At 45.3% G+C, this 25,104-nt stretch overlaps 1 protein-coding gene across 7 annotated transcripts in view; it reads right to left on the bottom strand.

Moving 5' to 3' along the window:
* The window catches only part of SGMS1 (sphingomyelin synthase 1), a 114,470-nt gene that overhangs the window by 85,192 nt on the left and 4,174 nt on the right, over window positions 1-25,104 (bottom strand). Inside the window, exon 1 of one of the 7 annotated variants that reach the window (XM_065068150.1) lies at window positions 6,950-7,073. The exons of the other annotated variants lie outside the window; for them this stretch is intronic. The gene's annotated coding sequence lies outside the window, so the exon portion shown is untranslated. Of the gene's footprint in view, window positions 1-6,949; window positions 7,074-25,104 lie in introns of those variants that run through there. 7 annotated transcript variants of the gene reach the window in all.

Here is a 25,104-nt window from a genome sequence, read left to right as displayed (position 1 = left end):
TTTAAATATTTGCTCATATCCACCAACAAACAGACAGTATTAAAGCATTATTATCAGTGTGAGAGGGATTACAAAGTTAACGCAAACAATCTGCTTTTAACCTCTTAAGTACTTTGAGTGGTATCAGCAAAGGAGTCTAACGGGAAGAACCATAAGAGAATTTTAAAGGTTGGCAGCTCAACAAAGTCACCAAGAGGAGTTCCCTATAGGCAGATAGAAAATGCTGCCAGTCAATTCACTTGGCCCATGCTGAGCTGTGAGCTGAGCAGCAACTTTCACAAGTTCATTTCTTTAAGGAGTAACAGGTAGTTCATAGTAAACATCAGCTCAGCTGGACAGGCACAAACAAAAAAACAGTTAACAGCCTTTTCTATTGCATACATCTGGCTTATCTGTATCTACCATCTACCTCAGGTTCTTCCTTCTCCTCCCCTCTCATCCCATCTTGGCACCGAGAAACCTCAAATAAAGCTTGGGGACAAGACACACGGCTATATGAGTCTCTGTCATCTCAGCTTGCAAGCATTTCCAAAGAAATTCTGAAGAAAGTGTCAGAATGCAAACAATCCGCTTGCGAAAAACGTGCTTTGGGCCTTGTTTTTAAAATGCCCTTTGATAAACCACCTATTTACATTTCGAAAGAGAGAAAAACTGAAATAGGAGATTGCACATGCACGAAAACAAAGGCAATATCTGACAAGTCATTTTGTTAATTTGTGGATAATTGCTCATTATTGCGAAATAAGGTTTTTGCACCGTTTCACAGAGACTGGATAAGAAGCCCCAGCCCATTACTGAGAATTGCTTTTGGCAAGTGCGAGCTTCTCCGAGCACAGCGAGACATAAAATCATGTCTCCATTAAACACATATCCTGGCATCCCAAAAGTACCGGTGGAGACAGAACGACATGCTCTGTCAAGTTATTTAGTAGGGACCATCCCAGGCTTGTGTTGACCCTTTTACGTCCGTTCTTGCTCTGTGCACAGCGCTGCTTTGAACACCACCCACCCCACGTGGGCTCTGCCCCTCGAAACACCCAACTTCAGCATTTTAAGAATATCTACATTCCTCTTCCTAAGTCTTGGCCACCTCATTATTAAGACTAAAAATGCATTGGCTAAACTCTCCAAATCGACAGGACGTTGGCACCTGCTGTTCTTCACACACCCTGTGTGAGCAGCGAGGCTTCCCCTGCCCAACTCGCCCACCGCTGCTGGATTTTCGCTCCGGTTTAAAGCAAACCTGCTGCACCAGCACTAGCCAAGCTGGCTAACGGTGCTCACACCGAAGGTGCGCACCTCGGAGTTCCTTCGGCAGCAAACGCTGAGCACGCTCTATGATCCGTGTGCCATTGGCACAGCCGAGCAGGTATTTTTGCAGCAATCGCCCTCAAGGTGCTTTTCAAGGTCTTTCCCATCACCGTAACACCAGGAGTCATTTTTAAGCCTTTCAAAATAGTTTTAAATTAACCTCCCTGATAAAAGTTTTCCAGAGCAATATAATCTGATGACATAAAACTCTCTGCAGAAGAGAGCACAGGGAAGGCAAAGCACAGACTTCAGAGCAAAAGAGACACTATAGCTCGATTTAGATGGAGCTGTTTCATTAGTATGTAGATTCAAAGCCGTTCCTATATGCAGCTATTGAAACGCTACCCAAGCCTCCCTAGCAAGCAAAAATCCATTCCGTGTACAAATAGCGCTTTTATAGCTTGGCACGGTGCTCGACTGCAGAGTCAAACTTTTCAATGCCTGGTAAATTTTTACTTGAAAGTTGCAGGAGAGCTCATGCCAGGAGCCCATATGAAATGCCAGCTCAGTGGCAGAAGGTCAAAGCGTGGTATGAAGAGATTTTATGGACGTCTTTCAAGATAAACTTCTTAAAAGCACTATGCTATCTAGGGAGACACAGATTTATATCACTAGGAAAGCCCAGTAACAATCTTCATGACTCCTTTTCAATCATATCTTCAATATCTTTAATATCTTTAACCCTCTACCTTGCAAAAAGCACAGCAGTCGTGTCTCCTGTGGGTGCTGAGAGTTGTTTCTGTGTCTATTTAATCCTCGGTTATTTTGCTGAAGTTAAGAATAAAAAAGCGTTAAAAGCCAGAGTTTTTGTGCAGACTGTCCTCTACAAAAAAACAACCAACCAAAAATAATAATAATAAAAACACAAACAAGCAGTACCCCACAAACCCAAACCAACAAATCTTCAGGTGCAGAAAGTGTTATTTTACGCAGAAAAGCCCCAAAGGTCATACGCATGGACATCTGAAGAAAGCGCCACAGAGTTTAAAGACCAACAGCCCAAACTCCATTAGTACCTAATGGCTGCAGGAGGAGAAATTTAATTTGAACTGAAAGGCTCTGTATTCTCTACCATTTTGAGAGAAGTATTTAAGGTTAAGTTAGTGTCAACAATGACCCTGAACAGCTGTCAAGCACAAAGACTTGTAACATACTGGATTTTGCCAGCTGTCACCACTCCACAATAGAAGAAAAAAAAGAGATAGTAAAGCTGCATTAAAACCTGGTGTGTCTGCTCAGGGTGTCCCCTTGCATCTACACAAACACGCTGTTAGATTCACTTACAAGAGCAAATTTGCAAATGCTTATACACTTTCCCATTGAGGCACCTCAATTGCCTGAATTTGCCATTTTACCAAATTCAAGAGTAAGACTTGAAAATTCAACTAGCACAAATCTCAGCTCTCCCAACATTACGTTTGCGAGTGACACTGAATGGCATTCAACACACAACAAGCTAAGCTAATACACTGACGGTCCAGCAAGGAAAACTATAAGACGCTCCAAAATGCAATGCTCTTTTTTAGTCAAGGAAATTAAAAGTGTGAGTGCATTGGACAGGAAGAGATGACAGCTATTAAAAATCCTCCTTCAAACAAGGCTGCAGAAGTTCTCTCCAGATATACCACACGGCTACGTCTGCACACACTATGAGAGCAAAGAGAAGAAGTGGCTGCTTTTTCAGCAGAAACTCCTTCCAAACTACTGGGGTTTGGGGGACAAGATACCTCATGTAAAGGTGTTTCAACTCTTAAGATGGGAATTACAACCTCTTCTGTCATTTTTACTGTTTCCTCTTGCCTCTTTTTTCCAATGAAGGCTTTGGCAATGCAGCCCCACTCACCACCTTCACACCAACTGATGCTCACCTCAACCTCACCCAACCAGGTAAGAAAGCAGCTGGTTTTCACACATTTATACTTCCTGCATGAGGAAAACCTAAAGCTACTGGATTTCAGGGATGCCTTTAAGTGTTTGGGTTTTTTTTTTCCCAACTAGCAACATGTTCCACCTTAACTCCCTTAAACAGAGCAAGCTGCTTCCAAAGAGCTTCAGAATCAGGGAGACAGAAGGCAGACAGCGCTGGGAAGTCCAAGAGAGAAAACAGCGTTAGAGTTAAGAAGAGGGAGATTCGTTTGTTTGTTTAAATCTACACAAATTAGCACAAGCAAACGCTGCAGTTAGTGAAGATGCTTTCACAATAAAGATTTATTAGTGTTTTTCCTTGAATAGGGGTGTGTAATTGGATAGCAGGGCAGCACTGCGCAAGTCAATGAAGGAAGGATCAACAGGACGCGTTCTGCTCCACATGAGTCTTGCTCCTCTAATTTGGATGAGTGAACTGTAAAACCAGTAACAGCAATAACTACATTTTGAGAGCTGCATTTCTTTAAGAGATAGCCTAATTTAGCAGACTATAAGGTTTCTTTTCTCTTTAGCTCTTGACCAAGAGCTGTATCAGTACAAAGCTCAAGCAGTACTTTCAAGGTTTCCTCCCCCAACTACATTAAAACGTTTGATAACACCAAAGAAAAAATACAAACATTTTAAAGAAGTTTAAATATTCACTTACATTAATGAACTATAGGCAGCACAGGGAAGCCAGTTACCTTAGTAGCTTATAGGATGGATGTTCTTTTTATCAACAAAAGACAAGCCCAAGCGACCTGCACCAAACATGCTGCCTCTGCAAAGTAGACTTTCAAAAGCACAAGATGTATTTGGGATGAAAGCATCACAAAAAGCCAGTAGGTTTCATACCTCCTTCCGTCTTCTGCTTTTCCCCCCAGCCTTTTGTGAGGAGGGAAGAAGACTTAATTACTAAATTGAATGATGCCACACACTTCTCCAATGAGACCAAAACCCTTTGGAAAACACTGACAGTCCACAAGAGGTCAGTTCACGACCCTCAAAACCTCTCAGAACTCAGGTTTTGCAGCTCATTTTAAGCTCACCTCTACTTCAGAGCATTTTTTCCACATCTAGTTGGTTTTGATGTGTCGCACTTGAATTACCACTGAAATAGCATTCAGGTGCTCCGCTCTATTTCAGCAAAGACCAGTTTGGACCTACCTCGCTGTGAAGCCTTAAAAATCCTTCCTGCGCACCACGTGTCTCTGGGAACCACACCGTGAGAGGATCTCGTGTCACATTCGACAAAAGCAGCGCTCACAGACACGTGCAAACCTCCTACTTTGTTTTTGGTGATGCTATACAGATTAATTCATTTTATTTTCTTACTCCAAACAGGCCCTTCCTGACATGCTGGCTAACAAGGGCCTGGATTATTTTTGTCTGAGCATTTCTTACAGGATGCCACGTTGCCCCAGTTAAAAAGCCCTTAATTCGGCAACCATGCCTTACGGCCAGACTGCAATTGCTATTAAACCTGATTAAGTCCCAGGCCACCCATATTTAGTGCACCAATTAACCAACATGGAACAACACAGAGCAGCCGGGACCAGAAGAAGGGAAGAATTTTTAAGTTGCCATCACCATTCTTCCTCCACTTGTTCAGTTCAAGAGAACTCAACAACTATTTAATTAAAAGCAGCACCTATTCAAGCTTGAGGAGTGTTGAGAGAAGCAGTAATATGCACAGAGAAGAGGTATCCACAAGATGCTACTACCAAGCCACTGCCTTTTAAGGATACCGTTAACTCTGAGTAGTCAATATTCATAAATACCTCCAAGTTCTGAAAATGATTCACGTACTGTGGTTTATTTAATTTAGAAGTGTTGCAAGTTTTCATTAGAAGTTAATTAAACCTGTAGAGACATGTTGTCTCCAGGTTGATACATGAAAGAGGAAAGTAGTGTGATAAGTTATTCGGGAATCACAGTTTGTTGCACAGACCACAAACACAGTTTAAAGGCACGCGAGTTAAACTTAATTCTGCTCTATATGCACAAACCTGGAAAAATCAAGGTAATTTCTCTGGATTTAAAGGGAGTTTATTACCTTTATTGTAAAAGTAGCCTTTATCTTTTGTCTACCATCAACCAGGGTTGATAGCATTCTCTTTCCAAACTCTAAACAACTTCACAAAGCTGAAGCCATTCCAACGCCCACCAAAATACTATGTGAAATAAAACCAAAGTGTGCCAACACAAGGTCTACTCCCCACAGAAATAAACATAGCCAAGTCCACCAAGATCAATTCCAGAGCTTCCACTGACCTGAATTGTGAGGTGCCACACCTGTATTTTATATTGGTTCACAAACGGGCATTAAAAGCAACAGAAATCATTCGAATCCATGGAGACGTGAAGCAGCAGAACGGAATCTGAAGGAATCGCCGCAAAACCTGTCGTCGCACCGCGATGCACGGGTGCTGCCGTCAGCCAAAGCAACACGAGGACGTTCATCGACATCCCATTTCCAGCTCTGCTAAGGGAGGCTGCCTGCATCAGCAGCCTTCAACAGAACCATGTCAATATGGCAGAGCTCCCATTTTTTACAAACAATGCCCTTTACTCTCTCTTTCCATCCTTGCCTTGCGTATTGACGGCGCCTGAAGGCCTTCATTAATGAGGTTTTCACACAAAATATAATAAATTAGAAACCTTGATCAAAACAGGGCCTCCAGCAGGAACACAGTAAAAAAAGAGAACCACATGCATTATACACCCAAAAAACCCCCAAATAATCCAGCCTGTCAATCAGCAAGGAATTGCACTGGCAAAGAGGGAGCACGCCCAGCTGCCAGGGTGCCAGTGATGGTGCTGGTGCCTCTCCTTCTCTCCCCCCGTTCTGCCCTCCAGCCTCTTTGTCCCCAAGGCCCTCAAGCCGCCATCACCCCACAAAACCAGGACCCAGGGAGGTGGTGCAGCCCTAACGCCGCTGTCACAGCCCCCAAAGTGGTCGGGGTGGCTGGGATCTCCTGCCCCCTCACAGCACATGCCTCCAGCTGCTCTTGGCGCCTTGGCACCCAGGGAGCGGAGGGGACCAAGCAGCCCCTGGGCTGGAGGTGGGCCCAGGCCGGGCCTAAGGAGGCTCCTAAGGCCCCCCCTGGGCTGAGGGGACTGAGCTCAGCTCCACCGTCCCACCCCAGCTGAGGGGACCACATGCCCCCCAGACCCTCCGGGGCAGGGGTGGCTGGATCCCCACTCCGGCACCCTGGGGAGAAGGGGAACAGACCCGAACAGGCACAGGGGCTGAGGGAAACAGAACCTCTCCTGGGGCTGAGGGGACCAGAGTCCCCCAGAGACCCCGGGGCTGAGGGGACCAGCACTTCCCTGGGCCCCGGACTGAGGGGACCCGAGACCCTTAGAGCCCCCGGGGCTGAGGGGAACAGAGCTCCCCCAGGCTGAGGGGACCCGAGACCCTGAGAGCCCCCGGGGCTGAGGGAACCGCATCCCCCGAGCTGAGGGGACCAGAGCTCCCCCGGGCCGCACGGCTGAGGGGCCCTGGACACACCCCGCGGATCCACCAAGGCTGCAGGGGCCGTCGCCGGGCTGAGGAGCCGGGATCCCCGAGCCGCGGCCAGGCCCCGCCGCTACGCGGCCCCGCCTCAGGTAGCGGCAGCCCCATCGCCGCTGTCACCCGCCGCCGCAACCACCACCACCCCCGGGCCTGCGGCCGGCCCCACCGCCCGGCTCCGCGCTGAGGCGGCGGCGGCGCGGCCGAGCTGCTCACCATGCGGCGCGGAGCCCCGCGGCGGGCCGGGTCGGGTCGGGTTGGGTTGGGTTGGGTTGGCGCGGCTGCCGGGCGGGCGGATCCCCTGGGCGGCGGCGGCGGCTCCGTGTCCCGTGCGGCGGCGGTGGGCGGCACCGCGCGTCACGTGACCGCCGTGTCATCCCCGCGCCGCCATCTTGTGCGCGGCGAAACGGGGCCGGGGCGCTGCCGGTGCTCTCTGATTTCCCTTAAAATCACAGAGTCGTAGAATGTCCTGAGGTGGAAGGACCCATAGGGGTCATCGAGTCCAACTGTTGTCCTTGCACAGGACACCCCACAGACACCCGTGTGTCTGAGGATGTTGTCCTGTCTCTTCTTGAACACTGTCAGGTTTGGGGCTGTGACACCTCCCTGGGGAGCCTGTTCAGTGTCCAGCACCTCTGGGTGAAGAACCTTTCGCTAATGTCCAACTGACCCTTCCCCAGCACATGTTCCTGCCATTCACAGAATGACAGAATGTCAGGGGTTGGAAGGGCCCTGGAAAGCTCATCCAGTGCCATCCCCCCATGGAGCAGGAACACCCAGATGAGGTTACACAGGAAGGTGTCCAGGCGGGTTGGAATGTCTGCACAGAAGGAGACTCCACAACCCCCCTGGGCAGCCTGGGCCAGGCTCTGCCACCCTCACCAGGAACAAGTTTCTTCTCAAATTTAAGTGGAACCTTTTGTGTTCTGGTTTGAACCCATTACCCCTTGTCCTGTCATTGGCTGTCACCCAGAAGAGCCTGGCTCCATCCTCCTGACACTCCCCCTTTCCATATTGATCCCCATGAATGAGTCCCCCCTCAGTGTCCTCTTGTCCAGCTCCAGAGCCCCAGCTCCCTCAGCCTTTCCTCACACGGGAGATTCCCTGGGGTTCTGTCACTGGTCACCAGAGAGAAGACTCGGCCCTGCTCCCCTTGTGATGAAGCTGTAGCCACCATGAGCTCTCCCCTCAGCCTCCTCCAGGCTGAACAAACCCAGTGACTCCAGCCAGTTAAAGTAAAAACACAGAACAATTTAACTTGGGAATTGTAAGGAGCCATTGAAGGAGGGATGTTGTTTTTACACTGATCTGGCACCTGACCCCGGCGAGGGGGGAAAAGGACTGAGAGACATCAGACTATGAATCCTTAATGTAAAACAAAGTCTCTTTGAACTAATCCTGGAATGCAAACTCTAGGTGAAAGTTTAAAAAGTTAAGCTAGGGGCAAGGGTAGTCAGAAAGCCTGGTGTCCGTATTTTAAATAAATCAATAAGGGGAGGAGGTTGTTAGAATTAGAGGAATGAGATAGGTAAACTGAGGCAGGCACTGTAAACCCTGCAGTACCAACCAGTGGGGAACAGGGGAGGGAAATTGTGGCTGGGATTAGGGTGGTATAAACAGGGGCCTTTTGCCCTGTTCCATGTGCCTGCCTTCATATAGAACACCCAGGTTTGCAAAATCGTTAATAAAATCGGCTTTGCTGAGGGATCCTGCCTGGGCCTATTATACTGGAAAGGTGATTGTTTGCTGCAGGAGTCCCCTCTGGGCAAGTTCTCTAAGTAGAAAGAGGGTAAAATTTAGTGTCATGAACGCTAACGCCTTGCATCCTATTTAAACCTTGCACTTCACAAATTGTGCCTTGTTAATGCATACCAAAAAAAAAAAAAGGGAGTTGTTTTGTTTTATTTGTATTATTTAATCCAACAAAGTCTGACTAAAACTTGTCCTCCGGGAGGATGAAAACACACGAGGGAGGGACTGGATGTGCCCGTATGTCACAGTAACGTCGAGCAAGAGACTGTTTTTGCTGATCTTGGCATGTAAACATACTGAAATCTAAGAAAAGAAATCCCATGGGTTATCCTAATCAACAAGCGATTGCAGACATTACCCAGGCAAAATCAAAATTCAACTTGAATCAATAGTAATGTATGCACAGAGACAGGTGAAACACAGTGATGTAAAGAACTACCAAATACTGCAGGTTCTTCCAATATAGTTCAGCTACTCAAAGGGAAAATTCTCTGTGTAATAAAACTCAAATGTAGAGCCATTGTGAAAGTTACAATTTGCGATCTGCCAGGACCTGCAGCTCTTTAAACTTTTTCATCAGTGTTGATGAAGAGGGAACGAGGCTTTTTTCAATCTCAGGATGCGGGCAACCACTTTCACCCTGTGCAAACCGTGTAGTAGTCGAGAGGGGAAATGCAAGTGGAAGAGGGTGCGCGAGATTTCGCTTGACTTTTCCCTCAGGCAAATTATTTCTACCTGGTTATCTGTGCCCAGCACTCATGGGCTAAATATAAATGCATCTTTTTCACTCAAATAGTAAACCAGGGTCTGGGTACCATATCGGCTACTATTTCACCACTCTTTGCTTGACCCCTGCTGGAAGTCATCATGGAAATGAATGAGAAATGCAGGCGCCATGGTGGGTCACCCAGCTTTTAGTCACTAGGGCAGAGGAGGTTTTCTCCAGAGGAACGGACAGGAGCAGCGTCCTCCAGAGCTGAGCCAGAACTCCTTCATCTTCTCCCATAAAGCTCCTTGTAAACCCCTGAGCTAACAAAATACTGCCTTAAACATGGAATTTTCAGAGATGCCAGATGACCCTGTACCCTTTCAGGCAGGTCCTTTTCTCCCCCTTGCTCTTGTTGCCACGATCTGGTTCTTAATTCAATTCTTTTTTTGGGGATTTGTGTCTGGGGACAACCCAGGTGTTGACAGCTTAAATTCTCCCATCCCTTGGCGGGGGGGGATTTATTTGTGAATAGATTTAATACCGGCCGCTCTGATCTGTTTTTTTCCCAAGTTGACCAGGCTTAAAACCTGATTCTTCCAAAAGCTTTGCAAGGCTGGCTTGCGTGAGCGTGGCCGCATCAGGAAAGGTTTAAGAAGCTGAAACTGGACCAGCTCACCACCCCCTGCCTTGTTTCTCCTGGGGAAGCAGGGAAGCAGGTGGGGGTTCCTGCTTTTCAGCAAGGCGCTGTTTTCTCCCCGACGATCATTTCTTGTGATCCCATCTTACTAATGCTATAATGGGATTAATGTCGCTAACATTTCTCCCGGGGTGATCATATAATAAATTCCCCCTTTCTGGGGTTGTTCCCCTAGTATGGGCATTTTCTGGCAAATAATACGAACCTGCAGGCTGTGCAAATTGATTCCCGGGGAGCCTGACCTCCCTTTTGGGAATGACAAAGGGCCGTCCGAGAGGTTTAGAAATACTTGTCCCAGGCTTAATCCTGCTGAGCCACTTGTGTTCCTGCAAACAACCTTTCCTGCTGCGCTAGGGATTGTGCTGGCACCAAAACCCCACCATTTTGGGGGGGTTTCTGTGGGACAGAGGTGCCTTTGTAGGAGCAGGAAGGACGACCCACTTCTCAGCCAGTGGTTTGGTTTAATCAATTAATCAAAATTGACGTATGCATGAATGAATCAACAGTAAAATGCTAATAGATCATTGTCATTAATAAGCATTAGGTATTGAGCAACAAGTAATAAACAATATTCAATTTGAAGATATGTTTCTATTTAGACGTAGTATATTTACTATTAGCACACTAATACTTCGTTAACAAACTAATATTAAACTGACCTGAATAAAATTTCAATAGCCTTCATCTTACCACACTCAGCAGGTACATCTGTCAGTATGGCCATGACCATTTACCCAGTCACTTCACTAATGACGTCACTTGATACCACATGACATCGTTTACTCACTGATTGTATTTATGACATCATTTACTCACTGATTGCATTTAAGACATCACATCGGCTGGCAACATTTATGTCGGTTGCATCATTTCAGTGGGTCGCGTCGGTTATTTAGTGGCTTTATCCATTATAGCGTTTATCGTTAAATGGCATTGTCGAGTCAATACCTTCATGATATCATTTTGACACCATATGACATCATTAATTCTTTACGCTAGCCCTCAAGTTAGATGGAGCTGCACTGACTGGGACGTTTTTAAAAGCCTTAAAAATAGGAATGGTAGGAACATTCATTGCTCCGAATTAGCAGAGCGCGTCGCGCAGTCCCACGGGGCTCTGTCACCGTCCCTGCTGGTGTGAAGGACAACAGCAGCGGCAGCAGAGCAAAAAATAAGAATTAAGTACATCGGGAACTGAGTCAAGCAAAGGGCACATTACATTCACACGCCATGCTTTTAAGAAGCTGCAATATACATGGTAAAAGAGACCAAAATTTCCGTTTCCAAAGGAGGCAGGAGATTCCAATTCAGCTATTTTTATTATTCAAGCAAGCGATTAATGGTGAGATAGCATCATCTTCTCAGATCAGCAGCAATATCACCCAGTGATCTGTTGCAGACAAGCAGCATTATAAATGCAAGATTGTAGAGCAGGGGTGTCAAACTCATTTTCATTGGGGGCCACATCAGCTTCGCGGTTGCCTTCAAAGGGCCGAATGTAATTTTAGGACTGTATAAGTGTATAACTGTATAAGTGTAACTACTCCTACATTCATACATAACCCGTCATAGAGTTTTCCTCCTGTTCATTTCAGATCATTAGAAAAATATGCAAACACATTTAATTTGGTTTTAATGGCTGAGTGCTCCTGATTAAAACAGCATGTGTCTTTGGGGGAAAATCCATCAAAATTTGAAATAAAAGGAGAAATGCTTACCAGCAGCAAGGCAATAGCAAACATTACTCTGTTTAAATAGAAGAAAGAAAGATGAAAAAGAGGCAGGAAAGAAGGAAGAAAATAGAATTGAAAGGAGATGAGAAGCAGTTACTGAGAGAGGACCCGAGGGGAACCCCACGTCCCAGCCCATGACAACCACAGCAGGTTCCCCCCCCCCCGCCGTTTCCATCGCTGCTAACAGGGTTTGTTGCTCTTTTTAGGAGAAAACGATGTTTTCTTTTCAGGCATGTTTCCTGAGAACGACATCTCTGGGATTTTCATATCCCTCACCCCCTTTTCTCCATCACCTTTGGCTCCGACGCTCTGTGCTGCCTCCTCTTTGAAGGAGCGAGCGCCTGCTCCCGATGACGCTTGTCCAAACCCACAAGGCTTTCCCACGTCGTTGCGCATTGTTCCTCACCACAACAGTCCCCAGTGCCAGTTTATGGAGCAAATTGTTTTAGCCAGGAGGATTTTAAGGCTGACATGAGATTTTTGTCCCTATGGCTGAGTCGCAAAGGAGCGTGCCTGACGGAGGGCACCACGTAGGAGGGTAGCGAGGGGCACAAGGAGACGGATCCAGCAGCATTCCGACAGCAGCTCCACCGGGCCGTTGCCTCTGTGCTCTTGCAGGCTGTGGCAGGAGTTTTGACCTGATTTGCTTTGAAACTCTTATTGAAACTGCACCTCACATGCCGCAGCCCCTGATTTTGCCCACAACATTAGTGTTGCTCGTTCAAAAAGTCTTTTTTTTGTTTTTTTTTTTTTTTCCCCATGACTTCTAACATTAATTGTGTATAATGGTTCTGTTTGCCTGTTTCCTTGTAAAACCCTGTGCTTACCCCCAAAAGGTAAATTGTGTTTTTCCATAAACACACACGCTAGCAGGGCTCGGCTGAGACTGGACCGTAGCATCCTCCTCCCCACAGACAGTGCCTGCGTGCTCGGGCAGGTCCATCAGCACGGGGCTCTATTGCAGCCTAAAAGCTGTTAATTACAGAATGGTTAAAACCCAATTACCTCAGCCAGGCTGTGGGCAGGAGGTAGAAGAAGAAAACTTTGGGAAATCAGCAGCACTAAGGTGGGATTTCACCAGAGCGGCTGCACAGCTGCATCTTTGCGGTGACTTGGGGAGCCCCATTAGCTCTCAGCTTTCCAAAGAGGAAAAGACTATCTTGCGGATGCTCCTTGTGTTCCCTTTGCCAGCAGGTTCATCCTCAGAGCAGCTGCTAAAATCACCGGAGCACAGGAGGAAACGCTCAAGGCAGAGGCTGGGAAGAGGTTTTCTGCTGAGCCCAGAGATGTTGCTGTCATGGAGCGACCGATCTCTGTCCTGCTCAGTCCCGGGGTCCCACCCTGGAGGCTTTTTCTGATCACACCCTGTATTTATCCTTCACCTCAGATGATTTTTGGGAATTGCCGTTGTTCGGGGTTTCGTCCTCTAGTGGTGCTGGCACCCAGGGAGGGCACGAGTTTCTTTCTCAAACTGCATTTTCATAGTTTTCCCTCTAGGGGCAGCCAGTCTAAAGCAAGAAAAAGATCTGTATTTGAAAAACTAATTCCTGTTCCTAGTGAACGCAGCTCTGATGAAGACTAACATCAGCACGAGCCTGTTTTAAGTGGGTCTAGTAGTAATCATTTATTTTAATGTCCAATGCCCTGCCTAAAGCTGCTTGGTCATTTGTGTCCCGTGTCACTACCTGAGCTCTATTCCTCAAATTAGAATAAGGTCTATAAGTTAAGTCTCCATTTGCTGTAATAATAATAATAATAACAACAATAATAATAAAGATATTATTATTGTTCTTATAAAGTGTGGGCAATAGTCTTGCTTTGGACAGGAGCTTCATTCCCAGTGCTGATGCTGTCATGCCACGGGTCAGGGCAACGGGGATTGAGGAAGCGAGGAGAGAAGCTGATGCTAAGGTTCTCATTTTGATGGCAAATTTTGGTAACTTGAAGATTTACAACCAAAATCCAAGGGGAGCATGCATACTTTAGTTTAAGAGAACCAGAAAACTGTATAAACCATATAAAACTCAGAACCACATAACCACCCTGCTAGTGCCAAGCATGCGAGAGAGTCTTACCCTTTTGTCTACAAAGCTTATCAGTGTAAAATAATGTCATTTACACCACCGCTTAAAGAAAGAAAAGGCAACAGGAAAGCACATTTGTCCTACAGGTGGTTCAGATACCAATGTGGCTCAGATCTCCCTTGCTTGGGCTGCAAGTGCCTTTTGGAGGAGACGATGGCAGAGGTTTTGCGGGAAGAATGCAGGAAGTTAAGCAGCTCCCAACAAATTCCCCAGGAGTTGTGTCCCGGGGCGCCGGCCAGACGTGTCAATCCTATTAGCAGCATTATTCACGGGTCACGGCACAAGGGCGGAGGGTTGAATGTGTTTGTTCTGCAAATCGGACTAATATTTGAGGACTGTAAAAGAGCATGCGTAACACGTTTGGCCTCTTGCTGGTATCTTAGATTGCAGCGTACTATGTTTCCTTTAAATTACATTAGCTCAGATCCGATTTTATGGTAACTTACAACTAGGAAAGACTTCAATTTCATTAATAACAGCCACAATCTTTTTAACATTTAATACATCATAAATCATCGCAAACATTTTTTGCTCTTGATTTGAAATGAGACGGCTGGAACAAAATCAAATTGGAAGCCCCTTGAGTCAGGCAAGGGCTGGGTTTGTTCCTGAAAGGTGCTGCGAGGCTGCGCTGAGCTTCTGGAATTACCTCCGCAGCTGTCATTTGATTGCAGTGCTTCACCATCACTGCAGTCCGTGCACCCTTTGTGCAATAAGGATAAATGGTGCATGATGAATAAATGCGAGCCCACTGTCCCACGTCCCTCAGAGCTCAGCTTGTACACCATGTCCTTTGACGCCTGCTTAAATACATAGCAGCAATAACACAGGGCTAATAATAATAGTATTAAATTGAGCACTTAAACACGGGAAAGCTTTTTTTAACTGAGTGCAGCATGATGTTTTTGATGTAGGAAGGATGCTTGATGTAAATGTTGCAAGAATAATTCGTATACACTATGTACATGAATACAGATGCCATCTGGATGGCATGCACGGGATGTTTAGAAATTGAAATCTCGTTAACCTAGCAGTAATTCAGGACTATTAGAGGCAAGCTTAGGGTCTTTAATCAGTAAGACTGTATTAGCATAATGGAGTTAATTGCAATAAAGTAAAAGATGCTGATTAAAGAACATTTTCTCTATGTAGGACCTGCTGCCTACTATTTGCAAAAACACCTGTGGGCCAAATCCTGCCTCTAGTTGCTGAACCCTTTCTCAAGTCAAGGAAAGAAGAGGTTTTGGTTTCGCCTGCTGTGAGGTTGGCCCCAAACTGCATATCTTCGCCCTGATTTTGCAGTGGGAGGAACACAGGCTGCCCCTTGTGCTTGCTCAGCTTCCCACTCCTGCTGGTGGAGCTTGATGAAGTGCGAACACCCTTGCACCAAGGCCCGAGGCTCAAGCCCCAAGTGAAGAACCACAGGTCTTCTGCCTGATGTGCTGAAATCCTGGCTGAAGGAACTAGGAGGGCTGGGCCCCGCTGTTACAGGTTGCATTGTGCATCACTTGTTTTGTATGTTCTATTATTATTATAATTACTACTATCAGTGGTTTATCTTCCTTTGCTGCCCTATTAAACTGCTGGTATCTCAACTCATGAGGTTGTTTTTCTTTCTAACACTCTCCCCATCCCACTTTGGGTGGCAGGGAGTGAGCGAGTGGCTGTGTGGTCCTAGTTGCCGTCTGGGGTTACAAGTGACAATTTGTAGGGCAACAGCAACCAGCCACAAGGAAAAGGGAGAGAACAGCACCAGGGCTGTAACTGAGACCAGAGACACTGCTGTTGCTGTTAATGGTGCACTGGATTCATTCCCTAAAAAGGAACTTATCTGGCTTACTTTAAAACCCACTGATCCCAAGATGTCAATAGCTTTATTATCTCCATGTCCTGGGGACTGTTCTGATAGAAACGTGGCTGAGAGCAGCAAAGGGCTGTAATTCAAGTGAAGTTCACTGTTGCAAAAATTTCCTTCCAAACTAGGAACAAATAAAACTGCATCTCTTCTCTGCCCTGGATAGGAATCCTCCCTGGGAGCTCGACATGCCTTCTCTTTCCTTTTGCTGCCACTTGAAGCCTTTCTCAGATGTTGTCTGAGATGATCTCTGTATCCTTCTCCACCTGATGCTCAGACCACAGCCGTGCTCCAAGGATGCAGCTCCCACCACCCTCGGTACCCTCCTCTGTGCCGCAGAGCTGCTCTTTATCATTGGAGAGATCAAAGACACCCTGAGATGGATCTATTTAACTGTAGTTTGTCCTGAAATGCTTGATTTGGGAAGATGGCTGGATTCTCATCTGGTCGGGCACTCCTGCAAAGTCTCTGTCCTGATTTTGTTAAAAATTAGTTTCTCTTTTAGTGAATTTACTTGTCAGCTACAGCCTGTTATCAGCTGCATTTTCCTGAAAGCCAGATCCATGTTTTGGTGAACACAGCAATGGAATGCGAGGTTATTGATAAGCATGGATGGACATCTCGCCAGAGGGGCAACGAGAAACAGGTGACCAAGAAACTGACCAACAGAGTATAACATCCCATTCACGTGAATACTTCATATAAAAGTGGGAGATCACGAGGATCTTGTCCCTTTTTCCTTATGGCCGACATTAGGAGAGGACCTCGTGAGTTATCCCTGCAAACTGAGGCCAGTGACAGACTGAATCCAGCTCCGGTTGGCTGGAGAGTCCAGTCCAGGTCTTCGGGTGCCGGCTCTGCAGTTGCTGGGACTTTCAGGATTGGTTTTGTATATTTTGTATTATTTTCTCTATTTTATTAGTAGCGTTAGTAAAATATTTTTAACTTTTCCAACTCTCTTCTCTCCGTCCTTCTTTCCCTCCCGATCACCTGTCCTGAATGGGAAGCGGGGAGAGGGATGAGCTAAAGGGGAAAGTGGGAGATAAGGGGGCTAACAATACATCTGCCACGGTTTTATTGTCACCCCGCAATCAAACCTCGACAGTCTCCTAGTCACGATGTTCCCTCTCATGCAGCTCAACCTTAGCTCCTCTCCTTGAAAAAGGTGGCTCGGAACTGTCACCTTTCTTCTTGCCATGACCACGTGTTTTTCAGGGTGGGCCTGCTTTGCCTTCAGTTCAAGGACAAGGGCGACAGTCCCGGCTCTGTTATCACCGTCTGGCTGCCCTCAGCTATTTTTGGGCTCCCCCATAAACCTCCATACCTCCAAATAGATCCCTTCCTCCTCCCTTCAGAGACGGGAGTTGCACACGGGCACGATGCAGTTTTGCAGACTCCTAACATCTCCTTTCTGTCTCAATACCTATTTTTGTTTATTTGCTTCTAAATAATTTGAAAAGGGGTATTTAGAAAGGACTATTTGTCTTCCCTGGGTGACACAAGTGTGTCTAGTTCATACAGGAGCAGCCACACGTGTCAGACGTGGAGTCCCATACGTCTCCACCAAGGCATACAGAGCACAAAACTGCAGTGAGACTTTCCTGGCGCCACGCTCGGTGCCGCAGGGCTTCTCACAGGTTCTCTTTGTGTTTAACAGCCCAGGATTCTTTTCAGCGAAAAATAACGTGCTCTGAGGTCTTGGAAGAATTAGCTGGCTTTCCTGTGCCAAGAAGAAGCGCTGACTTTCTGTGTCAGCTCAAAGTTATTCTCGGTAATAAATCAGCCCCTGTTCAGACCGCACATACTTTAACGGGCTTCCGGACTCTGACTTGCTTACAGCTGCTGCAGGAGCCAAATGCCAAAATATGCTCAGGAGTCAAACACAGAAGGCTTTCATCTGGCTAAAAAAACCCTATCAGCAGTGTCAAATTATCCAAGAGGAGATCTCCAGCCGTGGGTGGCATAATCAAAGCTTTTGCAAAGTGTGTTTTTCTTGCGCAAAATACATAGGGGCTTAAAACTGTAATAGTTTCAAATGCAAATATTGGTTCTCCTTATTAAACAAACAACACGTAAGAAAACACTTGTTCATTAGCAGGAAGATTTATAATATCTACAGAATGTACAACAGGATATTCACGCTGCCATCAGCAGCTTTGGTATGACCAGAAAAGCCTGAGCGGGATCTTTAAACACACAGACCGCAAGTCTTTTGTTCTGTGTCTGCTTAAGTCGGAGTAGTAATAAAAATACACTGACAACAGAGGAAGCAGATTCACTTTTAACATCTTCCATGAGATAAACGACAGCTTTGGCTCAGCACAGCCGACTGAATTTTACCTTACGAGAAGTTGAAAGGCAGTTTTGGAGTTGAGGGGTGATGCGGGGAGGGCACCAGTTCAACCGAGACTGTTGTGTAAACTTGCTCTGTTTGTGGTGAGACAATCTGCCTCGACCTCAAAATTCAGCTGGAATGTCTCAGGCCAAGATTATAGGGAAGCTAAAGCAGGAGTTCTACAAAAGGAGCAAGCTGCAACCTTTTTGTGGAAGAGGGAATGCTTTACAGTTAGCAACAAGATCCAAGTGTCACCTTTGTTAATTTTAACCTTATTCCAACCCCATGATTTCCCAAAAATAGACTCGCTCACCAGGAATGTCACGTTCATCTTGATTCAGCTAATAATATTTATACTTTTACATTGGATGGGATTAATTTTCCTATCCTGTTAATGCAGCATATGATGATTAAATATCTTTTTTGTGTGTGTAGACATACATTTTCTATGTCAGAAAGGAAAGCAACCTGCATTTTAAATTACTGAATGATAATTGTAGGTGGCTGTTTTTCATAAAAATAAAGGAATTCCTTTCAGTAGGATAAACAGTTATAAGAATCCCTTTTGTACAAAATGAGTTCACAAGTGAATTTGTTTGACAGCCACGGGTTATGGGTCTATTGAAGAACATTTCCTGCCCCTCAAAGGCAAAGGTGTTAATGCAGTGAACACGTGGAACATGGTGTCATGGAGTGAAGCTATTGACTCTTCCCAAATGATGGTTTTCAGTACTAACACCCCGTACAACTAACGCTACGGGTCAGATCCAGCCAGATTTCAATAAGGCTCATTTCACATCCACATCTAAAGAAGTGCAGTCAGTGCCTGAGCAAACAGGGATCCAGTGACAAGCACTGAAGCAAAGGAAAATCATCCTGGCATTTTAAGTAAAAGGCCTTACAAAATCAATACGCAGCCCTGCACCGCTGGCATATCAAATGCAAAAGTGAATTCCAGCAAGGGAAATGTGCCAAAAAGAAAAGATTTTGTCCTGACGTGAGTGAAGGAAACACAGACATTTAATGAGGGTAAATGTCAAGAAAGCGGAAAGAAATAAGAACAACTGTTCTGCACAGCACTATTCCCCAGTTATAAAAGCAGTGACTGAAAAATGAGACCCTACGGCTTAGGAAACTCTGACTTCAGGTTCTCTGAGCGGAGCAGCTCACTGCCATCAGCAAAACCACGACAGACCTCATAATCCCCCAAAGAAAGCAAGAAGAAAAATGCTGGAGTTTGACCGGGTTATCAAGCAGCACTCGCCCATGTACAGCTTGTTTCTGTCCGAGATTCCTTTCCTCAACCACGTCACTACCAGCAAAGAAAAGCCTGCCTGGACCCAAGCCTTTTCTAGATTATTTCTTTATTCTTCTCTTGAGTTTGAATGGATACTTCATACACACATAAAGAAAATAAGATGATTTTCATAGCTCTTTGGTTTTCAGCACAAAACTCAAAAGGCGTTCCTGCAGCGGGACACATTAGCATCATTTCTCTCTCTAGGCCCACGCCGCAGGCACCGTTATTGTACCGTGCAGCACTTTTCAAGCCTGTATAAAGAAGAGTAAATGAATTTACCTTAATGAATGGTAAATCCAACCTACAACTCCCTTTTCCTTTGTCTAAGCTAAAAGCATTACTGCCATGAGCTGGTTTGGAAGGGCAAGCAGACAAAAGTTTTTAATTTGTTACCACAGATTTCAATGGGGAAGTGAAGGATTTTCTAGGCGAAAGACTAAGACTCAGCTAACTCCAGCTGAATGCCTCTTTCTGTTCATTTGCCTTTTGTGCTGCAACTGCTAATGGTGCTAAAAGAATAGACCCCGATGACTGGCGTGCCATTCATTCCCGTTATTGAATCTGCGCTCTGAAACACAGGCAAGATCAGCTGAGCTCCGGGCAAAGCTGCAAAGCAAATCAACATCTTTCCTCTGCAAAGCTCTGTTTGCCATCAGGCTCAGCCCAGTTCTGGGTGGAGCAAAACCTTTCCAAAAGCACACACAGATTATATGGTTTGTTCGCAACCTGTTGCCTGGAAAACATGAAAAGAGCTATATACACAAGAGCTAAAACGAAACAAATGAACAGCGGAAAACAGCTTTGCGGTTGGTTTGAGCGTGAGATTTATCGACAACCGACATGGACTGGCCTTGCTACCATAACTGTGATGTACTTTTGACATGCCCACAGATTTTGAGGAGGCCAGAACAAGCATCCATCTTCGTTTTAGTGCTGAAGGGATCTAGGAGTCACTGCTTGCCATTTGCTTCTCCTCTTGCGTGAGGGTATCAGCAAGTACGATAATCTCTGTGGCTTCCTAATGCATCGCCAACTCTCAAATCTAGATGAGAAGAAAGCTGGGCTTCACAAAATAGGGCAGAGAAGCAAAGCAAACCAGCAGTGAGCTGTTACCGCCCATGGGGAAAAAAAGAGGTGACAAAGTTAACCAGTCCAGATAAGAAAGTTTGAAATGTTTGAACTTAAATTGCCTTCAGACTTCCTGAGAAATATCTGTAAATATCTATAACATAGATTCGCCGATAAAAGTTAATGGTGGCCTGAGTTTTTCTAAAGGTAATGTGGGTGATCAACATGTTTTTAAAGAAAAGAAAATAGAAAATGTAGAAGGAATCTAAAAGCAGTATCATAAGGATAATTTACTGCCTTAGGATAGAGAGAAATGTTACCAGACAATATTTTGTTTACTGAATCTATTAAAAAGGTGGCTTGGTCATGAAGAAAATCTGTCTTAGCTGACTGTTGCAATTTTAGAAAGCTGCTGACCAGCCATGACTGTACATCTGAATAAATTGGCAACCTGCCCCCATTTCCAGTTCTTCACCCTGAAATAATTCAACGAGACGTGGCTTTGAATGCAGCGTGGTACGGCTGGATCCGTTTCACGCCAGCTCCTGACGCTGAACTTTTCTGAAGCTCTTTCAGAGCCTTTCGCATCCCTCTTGTCACGCGGGGAGGGACGGCAGCGGCCAGGGGAGGCCGTGCTGTCGGCAGCGTCACTACAACAGCATTAATCCTTCCCCGTCTCTGCCGATCGCGTCTCTTCTGACCTGACTTAAACTCGTCTTTGCCGTTACGTGGCCCCACCGCACAGATGGCTCACAGCTGCTCGGAGATCGGCCGGTCTGTTCAAGCCTTTCTCTTTGTTATTTTGAGCTGATGAGTTTGCAGCAGAAACCCCTGTCGTTCGCTACAAGAGCACAGCTTTTCACTGTTAAATTTCAGCCCATCTCTGACTGGTTGTTCTCTGTATTTGGTCACCGTCAAGCTTTGTGCTGTCAGTAAACTTCATTATTATGCCTTTCTTTTGGCCATTTAAGCCCAAACCCAGCCCGTCAGAACCATAACAAAAAGATTGCCGCTGGATTAATTATTATATTTACCAATTCTTTCATGATTCACTACTCTAACTAGTCCTTGCCTTGAGCATGTTACAATCTTTGAGCTATTTTTCTGCCTTCTGTTTGTTGAAAATACAACCCAGAAATTTACCTTTTCCATATACAGAGCACACATCCACATTGTGTAGTTTCTCTCCCCCTCTTACTTATGGGGGAAAATAAACTGTTATTATTTATTTTTACTCTTGGAAAACCCGTTTTCGCCGGACTTCAAGAGTTCCTGAATTTACCTCTGTGTTTTTAAAACTCCAAGCCATTCCACAGCCTGTGCGGGCTGTATCAGATCACGCTACTCAAGAACTGGAAGGGCTTGACACGCTCCAGAAAGACAAGCCACATAATTATGGGATTGTCACACTGATGGAGCTGCCCACACATGGTGAAACCACCTGCAAGACCAGGTCAAACCACTTAGGATCCCCAAAGGTTTCTGTATTTTCTGGGAGAACAAGCCACGTGACACATGGCCTCATTACGACAGAGCTGTGCTGATCACACCGCTTAAATTATCACAGAATCCCAGACTGGTTGGGGTTGAAGGGACCTCTAGAGATCACCCAGTCCAACCCACCTGCTAACGCAGGGTCACAGAGCAGATCACACAGGGTCACGTCCAGGTGGGTTTGAATGTCTCAGAGAAGGAGCCTCCACACCCGCTCTGGGCAGCCTGGGCCAGGCTCTGGCACCTCCCAGCAAACAAGTTTCTCCTCATGTTCAGATGGACCCTCCTGTGTTTCAGTCTGTGCCTGTTGCCCCTCACCCTGTCATTGGGCACCACTGAACAGAGTCTGGTCCACCCTCTTGACACCCACCTTGGAGATATTTATCAGCATAAATAAGACCCCCTCTCAGCCTTCTAATAATAATATCATGCCAGAAGGGAGAGACCTGAGCCCTGTTCCCAAGCATATAAAGCACTCAGGGGTTCTAAAAGTGCTGTTTTCCCCATAAGTGACCAAACAGGACCAATATCCCAGGCGCTGGGAAGGTGATCTCCAGAGCAAGAGACCTCCCACTGACAACTGCTGACAAGCCGCAGTGCTGGAAGATCCAAACCAGAATGACATGCAAGTCGGACCCAAACCATGAGGACATGGATATAATGTTAGGATAGGATAGGATAGGATAGGATATCTGTTAGGATATAATGGATGAGATCTGAACTCAACCCTTTCTGTAGAAAGCAATAATTACCAGTGCACGTGCCATTCCTTTTCCAGTTCATTGATTGCTAACCAAAATGTGCCATCAAATAAAGAAAACATCATCACTTTCCATACAAGCGACAAATGTGTTCCTGCTCCCTGCTCACATGCACAAAAGACAAAAGACTCCCCCAAAAAAGAGAAAATGCCTCTGAAGAGCCTGGGATTCAAAAGGAAGCAGCAAGGATGTGGTAGTGCCCCTGGATTAAAGTGATTTTGTACCTAGGGCCCCAAAACATGCATCTATAGTGAACATCACTCTGCTGACACAGCTTTGCACTGGAGAGCAGAGATGTGATGCCAACTCACAGAGGATCATCAGCCTGGCTTTCTGGATGCCACCACCTCACTCAGCAGCAACTCAGCTGCAGGCGAACTGGTGAAGTTCACAGGCAAGAGGGTCACTCCCGAGGTTTCTTACTTCCCTATTATGCTGGGACTGTGAAACTCAAAGGCTGAGAACAACTTCTGTGTATTTCTTCTCCTAAAACTGTGGCTGGCCTTCAGATAATAAGGAACAGCTGCCAGCCAGCAGAAGAGATCCTTGCTTGGGGATCTGTTCTATGTAAGCAAAGAAAATGAAAGGATGGCTTGCATGAAAAAGAAAGCAGAACACAAAATTAGCGACAAACTCTTTTTTCTCCCTGGACTGTGTAATAAATATAATTAGTTTTCAAAGTGTTACACAGAGAGCCAAAACCTAGAATCGTTCCTCACTTCTACAGCTGCAGGCAGGGAATTCTGTGCTATTTGAATTACTTCAGTGCTCACACTGGCAATGGAAGCAGATTCTTCACTCCTGAAAAGATCAGCTAAAAGCACACACTCAGCTAGGGACATCTTAAAATATGTTTGCTCTGCCCTTTGGCTGCAAAAGAAATATATCACCATTAATAGTAATTACAGGCCATCAAAGCACTGAGGAACAGGAAGGCTTTATAGGAAAAAAGGTGTTTTCAGAAGAGCTTAGTGCATTAACTTTCTCAGTTGCATTTTTCATACAGCTTGGTTTGGAAATTGATGCATAGAAGAAGCAGAAAGAAGGAATGGAAATGTGACTTATTAATTAACCAGCATCACCCTACGTGAAGATGGAAAGAAACAAAAAAGATGAAGGAGAACAAAAGAGAACAATTTGATAAGGTTGCTTTTGAAACAGGCATGTTTGTAATTTTTTGAGCTTCTAATTTAAACATAAAGAAGACACAACAAGGACCAAAAAAGGACATCACAGTATTTGTAGAGGGTGAAAACTGCAACTTGGCTGCTGTGTAAACACTTTGTCCAGGGTTTTGGGATAAGAACTGGAGCTGTTCTCCAGAGAGAAGATAACACTCTGTTTGAGGACAAGGTTTGAAGGAGGAAAAGGTGTATTTTCAGCATGTGGAGGCTGCACTTGACTAAGTGGCATCAGGCAGGTTGGTACCTACCTGATTTCTAACTCACTTGGCCTGTTTGTCTCTGACACGCTGTGGAACTGTCTGAGCAGTGATGTGCACGTACCTCAACTGAGGCCACATAGGCGCTGTACAAGTCATTTGGTCTTTCCTTATTTCTGAAGGTGACAAACGCCCTGCACAGATGTTCTGAAAAGAGCCTGTGCAACCATTCAAACACAGCAACATTTTCAGCAGAGAGCAGCACTCAAACATTTCCTCTGTGACCAGAGGCCACAACGGCCTCTATGGACTCAGACTCCATCACACACAAAACTCCTCACAGAATATGTTATTGATAAGGTTTCCCTTGCCTTAATAGATAGAAGAAATCCCGTGAAAGCCACCAAAAATACATAATGAACTATCTCATGTGACATGACAGGATGTGGCAATTTAATGTGATGTGATAGGAGTATGTAAGAGCTCACAGTGGGGAGTAACCATCTTCACGTGACAATTCAGGACACAGAATTCCCATTCTGGAATGAAAAGTGCTATCACAAATCAGTTTTTATTTAACTACCTTTTAAATTCGCATTTTGAAAATCTGAAGATTTACAATCTCTAACAAAAACATCTTATGAGTTCGCTTTTTCTCTCTCACACTGCTGTAATATGCAAAGTCATTTTCCCACTAAAACCAATTACAGATTCATTATGGTGAATAATTATGTAGAACATGGAACTTCTATTTTTCATTGTGTTTTAGAAAATACCCTCAATAGGTTTCAAAACAACTTCAGACAGTATTTCCTGAAAACGGCACCCTAGGTAGTTTAATGCTGATTTTGTTATAAAAGATGACGTGCTAGAAATGACTTGTGGTTAGATACGCCTAACATAAACTAAAGAAGTTCATAGGAAACCATGATGGAGCATCTGCATTTTTTTCCCCTCTGGACCTCTTCTCAAACTGAAATCCAAATTACTCCTCTGCACTGATATTGAAATGCTTACTTACAAATTTAGTGCAGCCTTGTAAAACTGGAAAGCTCCCAGGAATCATTTTTGAGGACCCATTTACATCTAAAAGAACTTTACTAAACAAACAATCAGAACCCTTGTGTTTATCTCATTGATTTTGAATTGCCATGGTTTTATAGTGGACAGTGACCTTTTTTAAAAACAATAACTAGTTATTA

The sequence above is a fragment of the Columba livia genome, chromosome 6 (genome assembly GCF_036013475.1).
Source record: "Columba livia isolate bColLiv1 breed racing homer chromosome 6, bColLiv1.pat.W.v2, whole genome shotgun sequence".
Taxonomy (NCBI): domain Eukaryota; kingdom Metazoa; phylum Chordata; class Aves; order Columbiformes; family Columbidae; genus Columba; species Columba livia.
The sequence above is the reverse complement of the archived record's forward strand: the minus strand, read 5'-3'. Positions and strand labels throughout refer to the sequence as shown.